This window comes from Macaca thibetana, chromosome 3 (genome assembly GCF_024542745.1).
Source record: "Macaca thibetana thibetana isolate TM-01 chromosome 3, ASM2454274v1, whole genome shotgun sequence".
Taxonomy (NCBI): domain Eukaryota; kingdom Metazoa; phylum Chordata; class Mammalia; order Primates; family Cercopithecidae; genus Macaca; species Macaca thibetana.
Genome location: NC_065580.1, coordinates 102384373 through 102396715, shown reverse-complemented (window position 1 = coordinate 102396715; position 12343 = coordinate 102384373). Strand labels below are relative to the sequence as shown.

At 39.8% G+C, this 12343-nt stretch overlaps 2 protein-coding genes across 2 annotated transcripts in view; both read left to right on the top strand.

Annotated features, from left to right (window-relative positions):
- Positions 1-12343, top strand: part of NEUROD6 (neuronal differentiation 6) — a 779410-nt gene that overhangs the window by 175897 nt on the left and 591170 nt on the right. The gene's annotated exons all lie outside the window — the stretch shown is intronic.
- PDE1C (phosphodiesterase 1C) overlaps positions 1-12343 on the top strand; it is a 534574-nt gene that overhangs the window by 357373 nt on the left and 164858 nt on the right. The window lies entirely within an intron of this gene.

Here is a 12343-nt window from a genome sequence, read left to right as displayed (position 1 = left end):
TCCATCAATACCTAGTTTATTGAGCGCTTTTAGCATGAAGAGATGTTGAATTTTATTGAAGGCCTTTTCTGCATCTATTGAGATAATCATGTGGTTTTTGTCATTTGTTCTGTTTGTGTGATGGATTACGTTTATTGATTTTTGTATGTTGAATCAGCCTTGCACCCCAGGGATGAAGCTTACTTGATAGTGGTGGATAAGCTTTTTTTTTTTTTTTTTTTTTTTTCAGACAGAGTCTCGCTCTGTTGCCCAGGCTGGAGTGCAGTGGCATGATCTTGGCTCACTGCAACCTCCGCCTCCCAGGTTCAAGTGATTCTCCTGCCTTAGCCTCCTGAGTAGCTGGGACTACAGGTGTGTGCCACCATGCCTGGCTATTATTATTATTATTATTATTATTATTTTGTAATTTTAGAAGAGACGAGGTATCACTGTGTTAGCCAGGATGGTCTTGATCTCTCGGCCTCGTGATCTGCCTGCCTCGGCCTTCCAAGGTGCTGGGATTACAGGTGTGAGCCACTGCGCCCGGCCAGGATAAGCTTTTTGATATTCTGCTGGATTCAGTTTGCTAGTATTTTATTGAGGATTTTCGCATTGATGTTCATCAGAAATATTGGCCTGAAACTTTAATTTTTTGTTGTGTCTCTGCCAGGTTTTGGTATCAGGATGATGCTGGCCTTATAAAATGAGTTAGGGAGGAGTTCCTCTTTTTCTGTTGTTTGGAATAGTTTCAGAAGGAATGGTACCAGCTCCTCTTTGTACCTCTGGTAGAATTTGGCTGTGAATTCATCTGGTCTTGGACTTTTTTTTGGTTGGTAGGCTATTAATTACTGCCTCAATTTCAGAACTTGTTATTGGTCTATTCAGGGACTTCTTCCTGGTTTAGTCTTGGGAGGGTGTATGTGTCCAGTAATTTATCCATTTTTTCTAGATTTTTCTAGTTGATTTGTGTAGAGATGTTTATAGTATTCTCTAATGGTAGTTTGTATTTCTGTGGGATCAGTGGTGATATCCCCTTTATCATTTTTTATTGTGTATATTTGATTTTTCTCTCTTTTCTTCTTTATTAGTCTGGCTAGTGGTCTATTTTGTTAATCTCTTCAAAAACGCAGCTCCTGGATTCCTTGATTTTTGGAAGGGTTTTTCATGTCTGTATCTCCTTCAGTTCTTAGTTATTTCTTGTCTTCTGCTAGCTTTTGAATTTGTTTGCTCTTGCTTCTCTAGTTCGTTTAATTGTGATGTTAAAGTGTCGATTTTAGATCTTTCTCACTTTCTGTTGCAGGCATTTAGTGCTATAAATTTTCCTCTAAACACTGCTTTAGCTGTGTCCCAGAGATTCTGGTACATTGTGTCTTTGTTCTCATTGGTTTCAAAGAACTTATTTGTTTCTGCCTTAATTTTGTTATTTACATAGTAGTTATTCAGGAGCAGATTTGTTCAGTTTGCATGTAGTTGTGCAGTTTTGAGTGAGTTTATTAATCCTGAGTTCTAATTTGATTGCACTGTGGTCTGAGAGACTGTTATGATTTCCATTCTTTTGCATTTGCTGAGGAGTGTTTTACTTCCAAATACGTGGTTGATTTTAGAATAATTGCTACTTGGTGCTAAGAAGAATGTATATTCTGTTGATTTGTGGTGGAGAGTTCTGTAGACATCTATTAGGTCTGCTTGGTCCAGAGCTGAGTTCAAGTCCTGAATATCCTTGTTAATTTTCTGTCTTATCAATCTGTCTGATATTGATAGTGGGATGTTAAAGTCTCCCACTATTATTGTGTGGGAGTCTAAGTCTCTGTAGGTCTCTAAGAACTTGCTTTATGAATCTGGGTGCTCCTGTATTGAGTACATATATATTTAGGATAGTTAGCTCTTCTTGTTGCATTGATCCCGTTACCATTATGTAATGCCCTTCTTTGTCTCTTTTGATCCTTGTTGGCTTAAAGTCTGTTTTATCAGAGACTAGGATTGCAACCCCTGCTTTTTTTTTGATTTCTATTTGCTTGGTAAATATTCCTCCATCCCTTTATTTTGAGCCTATGTGTGTCTTTGCACATGAGATGTGTCTCCTGAATACGGCACACCAATGGGTCTTGACTCTTTATCCAATTTGCCAGTCTGTGTCTCTTAATTGGGGTATTCAGCCCATTTACATTTAAGGTTAATATTGTTGTGTGTGAATTTGATCTTGTCATCATGATGCTGATTATTTTACACATTAGTTGATGCAGTTTCTTTATAGTGTCATTGGTCTTTATAATTTGGTATGTTTTTGCAGTGACTGGTACCAGTTTTTCCTTTCCATATTTAGTGCTTCCTTCAGGAGCTCTTGTAAAGCAGGCTGGTGGTGAAAAAATCCCTTAGCATTTGCTTGTCTGTAAAGGATTTTATTTCTCCTTTGCTTATGAAGCTTAGTTTGGCTGGATATAAAATTCTGGGTTGAAAATTCTTTTCTTTAAGAATATTTAATATTGGCCCCCACTCTTTTCTGGGTTGTAGGGTTTCTGCTGAGACACCCACTGTTAGTCGGATGGGCTTCCCTTTGTAAGTAACCTGACCTTTCTCTCTGGCTGCCCTTAACATTTTTTCCTTTGTTTCAACCTTGGAGAATCTGATGGTTATGTGTCATGGGGTTACTCTTCTTGAGGAGTATCTTAGTGGTGTTCTCTGTATTTCCTGAAGTTAAATGTTTGACTGTCTTGCTAGGTTGGGGAAATTCTCCTGGATAAAATCCTAAAGTGTGTTTTCCAACTTGGTTCCATTCTCCCTGTCACTTTCAGGTACAGTCATATGTTTGGTCTTTTCACATAGTCCCATATTTCTTGGAGGCTTTGTTCGTTCCTTTTCATTCTTTTTTCTCTAATCTTGTCTTCATTCTTCATTTCATTGAGTTGATATTCAATCTCTGATATCCTTTCTTCACTTGATCAATTCAGCTATTGATATTGTGTATGCTGCATGAAGTTCTCCTACTGTGTTTTTCAGCTCCATCAGGTCTTTTATGTTCTTCTCTAAACTGGTTATTCTAGTTAGCAGTTCCTATAACCTTTTATCAAGGTTCTTAGCTTCCTTGCATTGGGTTAGAACATGCTCCTTTAGCTCAGAGGAATTTGTTATACTCACCTTCTGAAGCCTACTTCTGTCAGTTCGTCAAACTCATTCTCCATCCAGTTTTGTGCCCTTGTTGGAGGGGAATTGCAATCATTTGGAGAAGAAGAGGTATTCTGGTTTTTGGAATTTTCAGCATTTTTCCACTGTTTTTTTTTCCTCATCTTCGTGTATTTATATACTTTTGATCTTTGATGTTGATGGCCTTTGGATGGGGTTTTTCTGTGGGCATCCTATTTGTGGATGTTGACGTTATTGCTTTCTCTTTGTTAGTTCTAACAGGCCTCTTTTCTGCAGGTCTGCTGGAGTTTGCTGGAGGTCCCCTCCAGACCCTGTTTCCCTGGGTATCACCAGAGGAGGCTGCAGAACAGCAAAGATTGCTGCCTGCTTCTTCCTCTGGAAGCTTTGTCCCAGAGGGGCACCTAATGCCAGCTGCAGCTCTCCTGTATGAGGTGTCTGTTGACCCCTGCTAGGAGGTATCTCCCAGTCAGGAGGCGTAGAGGTCAGGGACCCACTTGAGGAGGCAGTCTGTCCCTTAGCAGAGTTTGAGTGCTGTGCTGGTAAATCCACTGCTCTCTTCAGAGCCAGCAGGCAGGAACATTAAGTCCACTAAAGCTACATCCACAGCTGCCCCTTCCCCCAAGTTCTCTGTCCCAGGGAGATGGGAGTTTTTTCTATAAGCTCCTGACTGAGGCTGCTGCCTTTCTTTCAGAGATGTCCTGCCCAGTGAGTAGGAATCTAGAGAGGCAGTCCAGCCCCAGGACCTTTGCCACACTGCAGTGAGTTCCACACAGTCAGAGTTAACACTGTGAGGAGAAAACCACCTACTCAGGCCTCAGTAATGGCAGACACCCCTCCCCACACCAAGCTTGATTGTTCCAGGTCAACTTGATTGCTGTGCTGGCAGTGAGAATTTCAAGCTACTGGTTCTTAGCTTGCTGGGCTCCATGGAAGTGGGGCCCACTAAGTGAGACTACTTGTCTCCCTTCAACACCCTTTCCAGGGGAGTGAACAGTTCTGTCTTGCTGGTATTCCAGGTACCCCTGGGGTACAAAACAAAAACAAAAACAAAACTCCTGCAGCTAGCTTGGTGTCTGCCCAAATGACCACCCAGTTTTGTGCTTGAAACCCAGGGCCCTGGTGGTATAGGCCCACAAGACCGGGAATCTCCTGGTCTGCGGTTGCAAAAGTCATGGGAAAAGCATAGCATCTGAGCTGGAGAGCACAGTCCCTCACAGCACAGTCCCTTGTGGCTTCCCTTGGCTAGGGGAGGGAGTTCCCTGGCTCCTTGCACTTTCCCTGGTGAGACAATGCCCCACCCTGCTTCTGCTCACCCACCGTGTGTTGCACTCCCTGTCTAACCAGTCCCAATGAGAGGAGCCAAGTACTTCAGTTGGAAACCCAGGAATCACCCGCCTTCTGCATTGGTCTTGCTGGGACCTGCAGACCGGAGCTGTTCCTATTCGGCCATCCAACTAGTAGTTTTCTAACATGGTTCTATCTGTTAGAGGTTATTTGCTAAAATATTCATAGGTTTGCATTTACATTCAACACATATTTAATGCACTCATATTCCACAAACATTTATTGAGTGACTGCTTTGTGCTAGGATCTGAGTGAAGAACTATCACATGCTTCAGTTTATTTAATTCTCATGACAGTACGCTATGTAGGTTTGAACATTGGCATTACAAATCTCTGAGTTGGAAAACATTTTATGTCACAGACCAATGAATGACTCACTGAAAAAGAAAAATTGTTTCAGGACACACAGTTGAAAAATACATGAATACCAGGCAATATGTGTGTGTGTGTGTGTGTATACAGGCATGCGTGTAGGGTAAATAAAATGTCTTCTATCCATCCATTGTGAATATAAAGCATAATACCCTGTTTACAAACTGTAATGTATGATAACAGGTATACCTGTGTCCTACAACATAGACTGTTTGAGATTGTGTGGGCAGGAAGAGAAAAGGATTAAAAATGGGACATGGAGTGTGCACATATGCATACATGGAAATTGGGGTGAGTGGACTATGCTGACAGACACAACTTGCATATTTGCCAAACCCCGAATTATTTTATGAATACTAATTTTATTTGAAAATTCATAGTTTTAAGATTTAAAATTGGGGAAAATTAGGAAAACTCATGATTCTTCATTCTCAAGTGTAAATAATCTTTCTACTCTAGAAAATATTGCTCATGACTTAGACATTTTATTTTTTATTAAAATAACAAATGTACATTGTAAAAAATGGCAAACATTAGATGCAAATTGTCTCCCTTCCACCCCAGAGGTACCCTAGTCTCCAGAGTTTGTCACTGGCTTCTTGTGTATAGCACCAAAAGATTTTGATGTAATTATATGCACATATAAATATAAATGTAAATAATTTTTAAAACATAAATGAAAGATGCTATACACATTGGGCATCTTTTCTTTTTTTAAGAGTTTTTCCTAAGCATCCTGTATCAGTTTCCTTCATTCTCTTTAAAGACTGAATGGAATTTTATTGTACATGTGAACCAGTGTCTTCCCTCGTACCTCACACATGACAGACAATCAATATTTGTTGACTTAACAAATTAAATATTTAACTGTTCTCCCCACTGGTGGGTAGGGGCATCTGGCTGATAATAACAGACATATTCAAGGAAAGAAGCTAATAATAATAATGAGGTTCAAGTCAGCGATAGAAACCTTTATCCATTTGGAGTCAACTTAATAGTGGGGCTCTGTTTAAAGAAATTCTTCAGCTCTCATCTTGATAGTGGTGAGTCAATCTCTCTCTCTCTCTCTCTCTCACACACACACACACACACACACAGATATCTATTTTTAGCAGATTCAAGGATAGGAATACGTTTTCTATGAGGTCATTTGTGTAACTCTGGCAGGTTGAGCCATAAATTTGAGAATTATACATTGATACTTGAATTAAAGACTGCTTTTTGGCCGTTAGCTCTACTTTTATGTAAATGAAGCAGCATTGAAAGCTTATTGATTGGTTGGGGTTGACTGAACACTGAAGTTCCATCTTTTTTCCCATCAGTTTTCCCTCTGGGAAAAATGTGATGCTTTGGACTCTCCAGTTGGTTCCATCAGCAGAACAGAGCATGGACCAGTGCCCATTTACTTGAATGAGGGAGGCATCAGAGTAAAACGTTGTCTTCCTTCTGAACCCTGCTTATATGTAAACTCAGGGGTTCCCAAAAGGAAGGAGCAGCTGCTGGAGGAAATGGCACTGGAAAGAAAAGGCTCTTTGGAGAAAACAGGTGCCTGTAGCTTTCATTGATTTGTTGATCACGCTTGTCTAAAATGCTGCAAGGCAGAGATTTATTTGTGCCAGTCATGATGCCTACAAAGCGACAAGCAAGTGCCTTCTGTCCCTGAAGTTGGAATTCAAAGCTGATTGCATGGGAGACATGGGAAATGCTTGTCAGCTCAGAGGAATCTTCTACTCAACTTTGCTACAAATTATTTCCTTGAATATGTCTGTTATTATCAACCAGATGCCCCTACCCATCATTGGGGAGAATAGTTAAGCATTTAATTTGTTAAGTCAACAAATATTGATTGTCATGTCTGAGGTACGAGGGAAGACACTGGTTCACATTTACAATAAAATTCCATTCAGTCTTTAAAGAGAATGAAGGAAATCCATACAGGATGCTTAGGAAAAACTCTTTTAAAAAGAGTAGGTCCCTGTAACGTTTTTTGGGAGATCCTAATTTATCCTCCTCTACTGAAGTTAAGTTATTCTAAATGAACAGTGCTAGCCAAAATGATAGAAACCTCACAACAGGATTTTAAAACTCAAGTTTCTATTGGCTTCAAACCAGAGCTACACACGAAATGAGATCTTGAACAGAAAAAAGCTGAATAGAAAAAAAGTTCATCTTAGGAGTAGGAATTAAAACACCTATGTCTAGAGGATACCTTTGTATAAGCAGAGGACTTGGATATAGCTGAGCTTGGCTTTGCTGAAAGCAAATCCCACTTCTTTTATTATGTTAAAAATGTATTATTGTTATTTAATTTAGAAATGGGGTCTCGCTTTGTTGTCCAGGGTGGTCTCAAACTCCTGGGCTCAGGTAATCCTCCCATGTTGGCCTCTCCAACATGGGATTATAGGCATAAGCCACTGTGCACAACCCAAATCTCACTTCTCAGCTCCCATGGGCGTCTAACTTTTCAGTGTCTAAGCTTTCTTGCAAATGTGTTGTCAGACACAGACATGAACACTTGACAAAAAATATTTTCAATTATTCCTAAGCAAAATGTCGTTTTAACTTCATATAATAGTAGCTGGCCTCCTCCATGTAACTCGGAAGAGAATCATTAACCATGATTATATAAATTCTAGCTGCTATTCACCCTGAACCAGTGGTTTTCAACTCTGGCTACACCTTAGACTCACCTGGGGAGGCTTTTAGAAATGCAGGTGCCTTGGGGCCGCTTGTTCTGTCCTCCCGCCACCCACCCCCAGATTCCAGTTGATCTAGTCTGGCTGGGACCTGGGCACCCATAGTCTTCAAAAGTTCTCCAAGTGATTCTAACATGCAACTGGGGTTGAAAACCACTGCATCTAAACCACTGCATCTGAGTCATGCTGTGTGGTCCAGGTGAGAAGCAACTCAGTCTAAAATTAGAAGAGCAGTTTAGACTATCTCCCATTGGAATGATTGATTCTGGAACCCTCCATGAAGACCTCTGTATGTTTTCTCTGGTTAGAGGCCTCCCTGCAGTGCTTCAGCATCAGCCACTCGGAGTCCCCCCAGCTCTCCTTGCCCAAGTTGATTCAACATATGTCACTGCTCTATGTTTAGTCCTAGCTTCCCAAATGCATACTCCAAATTTGATGAAAATGCACCCAAGCTGACAGAAACATCTTTATATAGAGAGATGCAGAAAGAAAGGATAGAGGCTTCCAATTCGGAGAGGAGATCCACTTTCCCAATAGTCATAAACTGTGGTGTTCTTGACATTCTTTCAAGGACTTTGTAATGAGGATTTGAAAAAAAAAAAAAAAAAAAAAAAAACCAAACTCATTCTTAACTCCACACTTTTATCTTGAAAATTGACATCTTTTTTTATTTTTCTTATAAACCACTGAGTGAATGATTTTGTTTCTTCCGCTGTTTCTCTAAGCATAGCTGTCAGCTTATACAATTGTAAAAACGTTGCATAAACAGGATGCAGTTCATACGTTTGTCCACCCAAATCACTTTGTTATATTCTCATTTGCTTCAAATACCCAAATGTAATTTGGCTAACTGTAAGAGAAAGATGTGCCAGGGAAGTTTTATGATGGCTTGTGCATAGATTAAAGTCTTCCAAATACATTTTACCTCTGAAATGTGCTGCTTAAAGAAAATAAACATTTATACATATTCAGAAAAATAGGCGTGCAGAAAAGTTAGTAGGATTACAGACTCCAGATTGACAGTTCTGGAATATAAATTCAGAATTAAAACTATAAAAGCTCTATCACTATGCAAATGATGGGGAAAAGACTATTAAATTATAAGCAAAACCTGGCTCTAATTTTAGAGAGAATTCTTGCTAGGGGCAATGAGATTTTATATTTTAACAGCTCAATTCCATTAGTGTTTCCAAAGTATTTCCTGAAGATTGTTAAATAGAGTCTACACAAAACAATCTGAAGAATTTGTAAGAGCGGCCAAGGATATCACACAAGAGGGTACCTAAAGAAGAGTCAGTTATTATCAAGGCAGACTCCTTTTTCATTTTTCATGCCGTGAATTTCATAAGCTTAGAGAGATAGTATAATAAAGAGTTTAAGAGGTGAGTTTTGGAGGCTGACAGGATTCAGATTTTATCTCTACCACCTATTAACTCTTTGACCTTGGAAAATTACTAATTAACCTCTCTTAACTCTAATTTTCTCACCTATAGAGTGGATACTAATATGTATCTCATAGGCTTGTGAGGCTTAAATGAGCTAAGTGTATAAAATACTTATGTAGTGCTTGATACAACATCAGTGTTCTGCAAATAATTATGTTTTATTATTGTTGATCATTGATAACATGACCATGCTAAAAAGTAGTTATTAATAACAGTAAAAGCATTACGTAAAATTAAAAGTAAGCAATTTATTTAAAAATAAATATGTGGTTATGCCTTATTTTCTTGATAAAAGCATGAAGTGGTGTTTTTTTATTATCAAGCTTTACTCTGTCAACTTCTCTCTCTGTATTCCATGTATTAGCTAGAATTAAATTGCCGACAGCAGTAAACCCTTTGGTTATTTTCAGCAGGAAGGGATTTGATATGAGGAGTTAAATGTTTACAAAATCACTGAAAGAACTGGAGGAGAAGGTTCTTGGCTTGGTTTCCAGGAATGAATCCTGAAATAACACCATATAGAACTGGCCATTAAGGGAATGTCTCCCCCTGCCGCACCCTGAAAGGTGAGAAATTGGGAAGCCAGTGTCCCAACTTCTGACCTTAGGATCGCATCATTTACCTACTCTCTACAGACTAGAAACTCCTTTCGGAATGGCTAACTACAGGAATGCACAGTGTCCGCTGTGTTCATGCCCATCTCTCTCACCCCCAAACAACCTGTGCTATCTCCTCTTACCTCAGTTTCGAATTCAAGTATTATGCAATAATGACTGCTTGGAGGAAACTAAGTCACATCTAGAACTCTAGTTTCAAGAATGGATAGAAAGTGTACTTAGGTTTTCTAGCCTTGGCGGTCCTAAAAGTGCACCAGACAAGGGTTGGAGTAGGTGCCAGATGAGAGCCAACCTCCCTTGTCATTTGGACATTGATTTTTCAGTAGGTTGAGTTTGCTTAAGGCTTTGAGGGAACATTTCTGAATGGCTTTGATTCCTTGAGTGATTCCCTCTTCTAATGAAAACTCAGTCATGGATATACATGCACATAAAGGTTAACAGAATGAATGGTGGTAAGAAATCAGGCATATTAGAAGGGTTACACTGTTAGGATGGAGACTTGACTATGAGTTTTCTGGTGGACAGGATGTGAAGGAAAATAGGATGAATAGCTGGCATCAGAAAATAGTCATACCACATTTTCTGGAGAGGCCACGCCATTGCCCTCATGTTGGGCTCAATAAGAGCTAATTAAGGACAGTTATCAACTTCAAGGGAGTCAGGGGAGTATGCAATTGGGAAAGGATCTTTTAACTAATTATCTATATATCCTATTTCTTAAGATGGCTTGTGGGAACATGTGATAATGTTATTATTTTTTACAACTCTATATATTTTCGTATTATTTTATATGTGCAAAATATTTCTTAATAAAAATCGTGGTTAAAAAAAGACTTAACAAGGTGGCTATACCCTGAGCTCAGTCTCCTTTGGCTTTCTCCTTCTTTTACTGTCTCAGGAGAATTCTCCCCAGGCCACCCCAACTTCACCCCATGAAGAGCATATGTCTGATCTGCCCAGGGACTGGAGGTTGCAGGGAGCAGCTGGTTCTGAGGAGGGTGGCTTTGCTGGAGAGACTGGAGCAGAATGGATGTCCAGAATAGTGTGATTTAGGGGGAAGGGGAAAAAGAGACAAGATGTCAAGGAAACTTTTGGGGAGCATCCTGGAGATATCTATGTGTCCAGATGGTTAGGATTGACTCCTGCCCTCTGGTATCCTGGTAGCAAATAGGAGACAGTACTGGTGCCAAGAAGTTAAAGGGAAGCAGGGACTCAGCGTATGGGTAGGACATTGAGCCCACAGACTGCCAACCCTACCCTTTATCTGAATGGATGCCCAGAAGATTGGTTCATCTCCAGGTTAGGCTTTGGGCTTTTCAGGGCAGTTCCCACCTAAGAAAAAGGGGTAGAAAAGGGAAGAGAAATAGTGGAGAGGATGAGCACATATCTGGGGGCTTCACAGGAATCTTCCTCAAGATAGGCAGGGAGAGTGCAGCACAGCCTGGCGCCCAGGCAATGAGGCCGCTCAGAGCAGCCAGAAAACACAACCTATACCTGCCAAGTGTGGGGTAGGTTGGGAGCACCACAGGCTTGGGTGCCCAGGTGTCACCAAGCAACTTGGGGTTTCAACAGTTACCCTTGCATGGCCAGCCTCTAACAGGTAGACTGGATTTGCCCCTAGACAAGCATTTAAGGTAAAGCCTGTTGCAGTTGAAAAATTCCCATTAAGACACAGTGTTTGTAAATCTTGAGGCCTGATATCTCGGAAGCTCAGAAGTGAAGATCTTGCTTTTTTGGTTACTTTTCACGTGTTGGTTTGTCCTCATTTTTTTTAGGGTAATGCAGGTGAAGTTCTAGTTTAAAATGGTGGCTTGATGTTAGGGTTTTTTTTTTTTTTTTTTTTTTTTTTTTTTTTTTTTTTTTTGTCTCTTGACCAGAAGAATCCATATTATTTTCACTTACTCATTTCTTCAACTACCTTTCTCAACACTTCTGTAGTAGTTACTATGTGTCAGAGGGTATCCTAAGTACTTAACAAGTTTTAATTTATTTACTCCTCATACCACCATAGGAGGCTTTCTTATTATTATCACTCCCATTTTCAGGTACAGTAACTGCGACACACTGAGGTTACATAACCTGTCTAAAGTTATGCAGCTGGTCAGTGGCAGAGGTGGTATTTGAACCCAGGCAACCTGGTTCCTGGCCCTGTGCTCTTAATGACAGTGCTCTGGTACCCAAGCTAAATATTTATTTGATATGCTCGTACTGTCTAGTCAGAGTCATGGCTCAACTATTTCTGTTGTCTTGAGTTTTAGTTTTCTATTTTTGATATCTTGATAAGTTAGTAAACAATTGGCTAGATACTTACATTTGAACTTTAGGATTTATCTGTAAGCCCTGCCTTAATATGATATATTTATAGCATTGATTATTATTATTATTTGCATGTAACCTGATCCATGGCAATGAAGAAACAAGAAAGAAGAAAAGCAATGCCGTTCAGTTTGTTTTACATTAGTCTGTCCCACCATAGAACTTACCCATCTTGGCTCAAATAGATTTAGCTTGGAGTGGTATCACATAATATAGTAGAGGCTTCTGGCTACACAGGACAGATTGAACACATGGATTTTCCTCTACTACTTCATGAAACCCTTTTATATGACAGCAAGGCAATGACGAAGGTATAAATGCACAAGAACAAAAGGGAAGCAGAAATGACAGAAGAAAATAGATGTCAACAAAAAATTGAAAGCTGGAAATGATATGGACTAGTAACTGACTTAGCAGACTGGAAAAGCAGAAA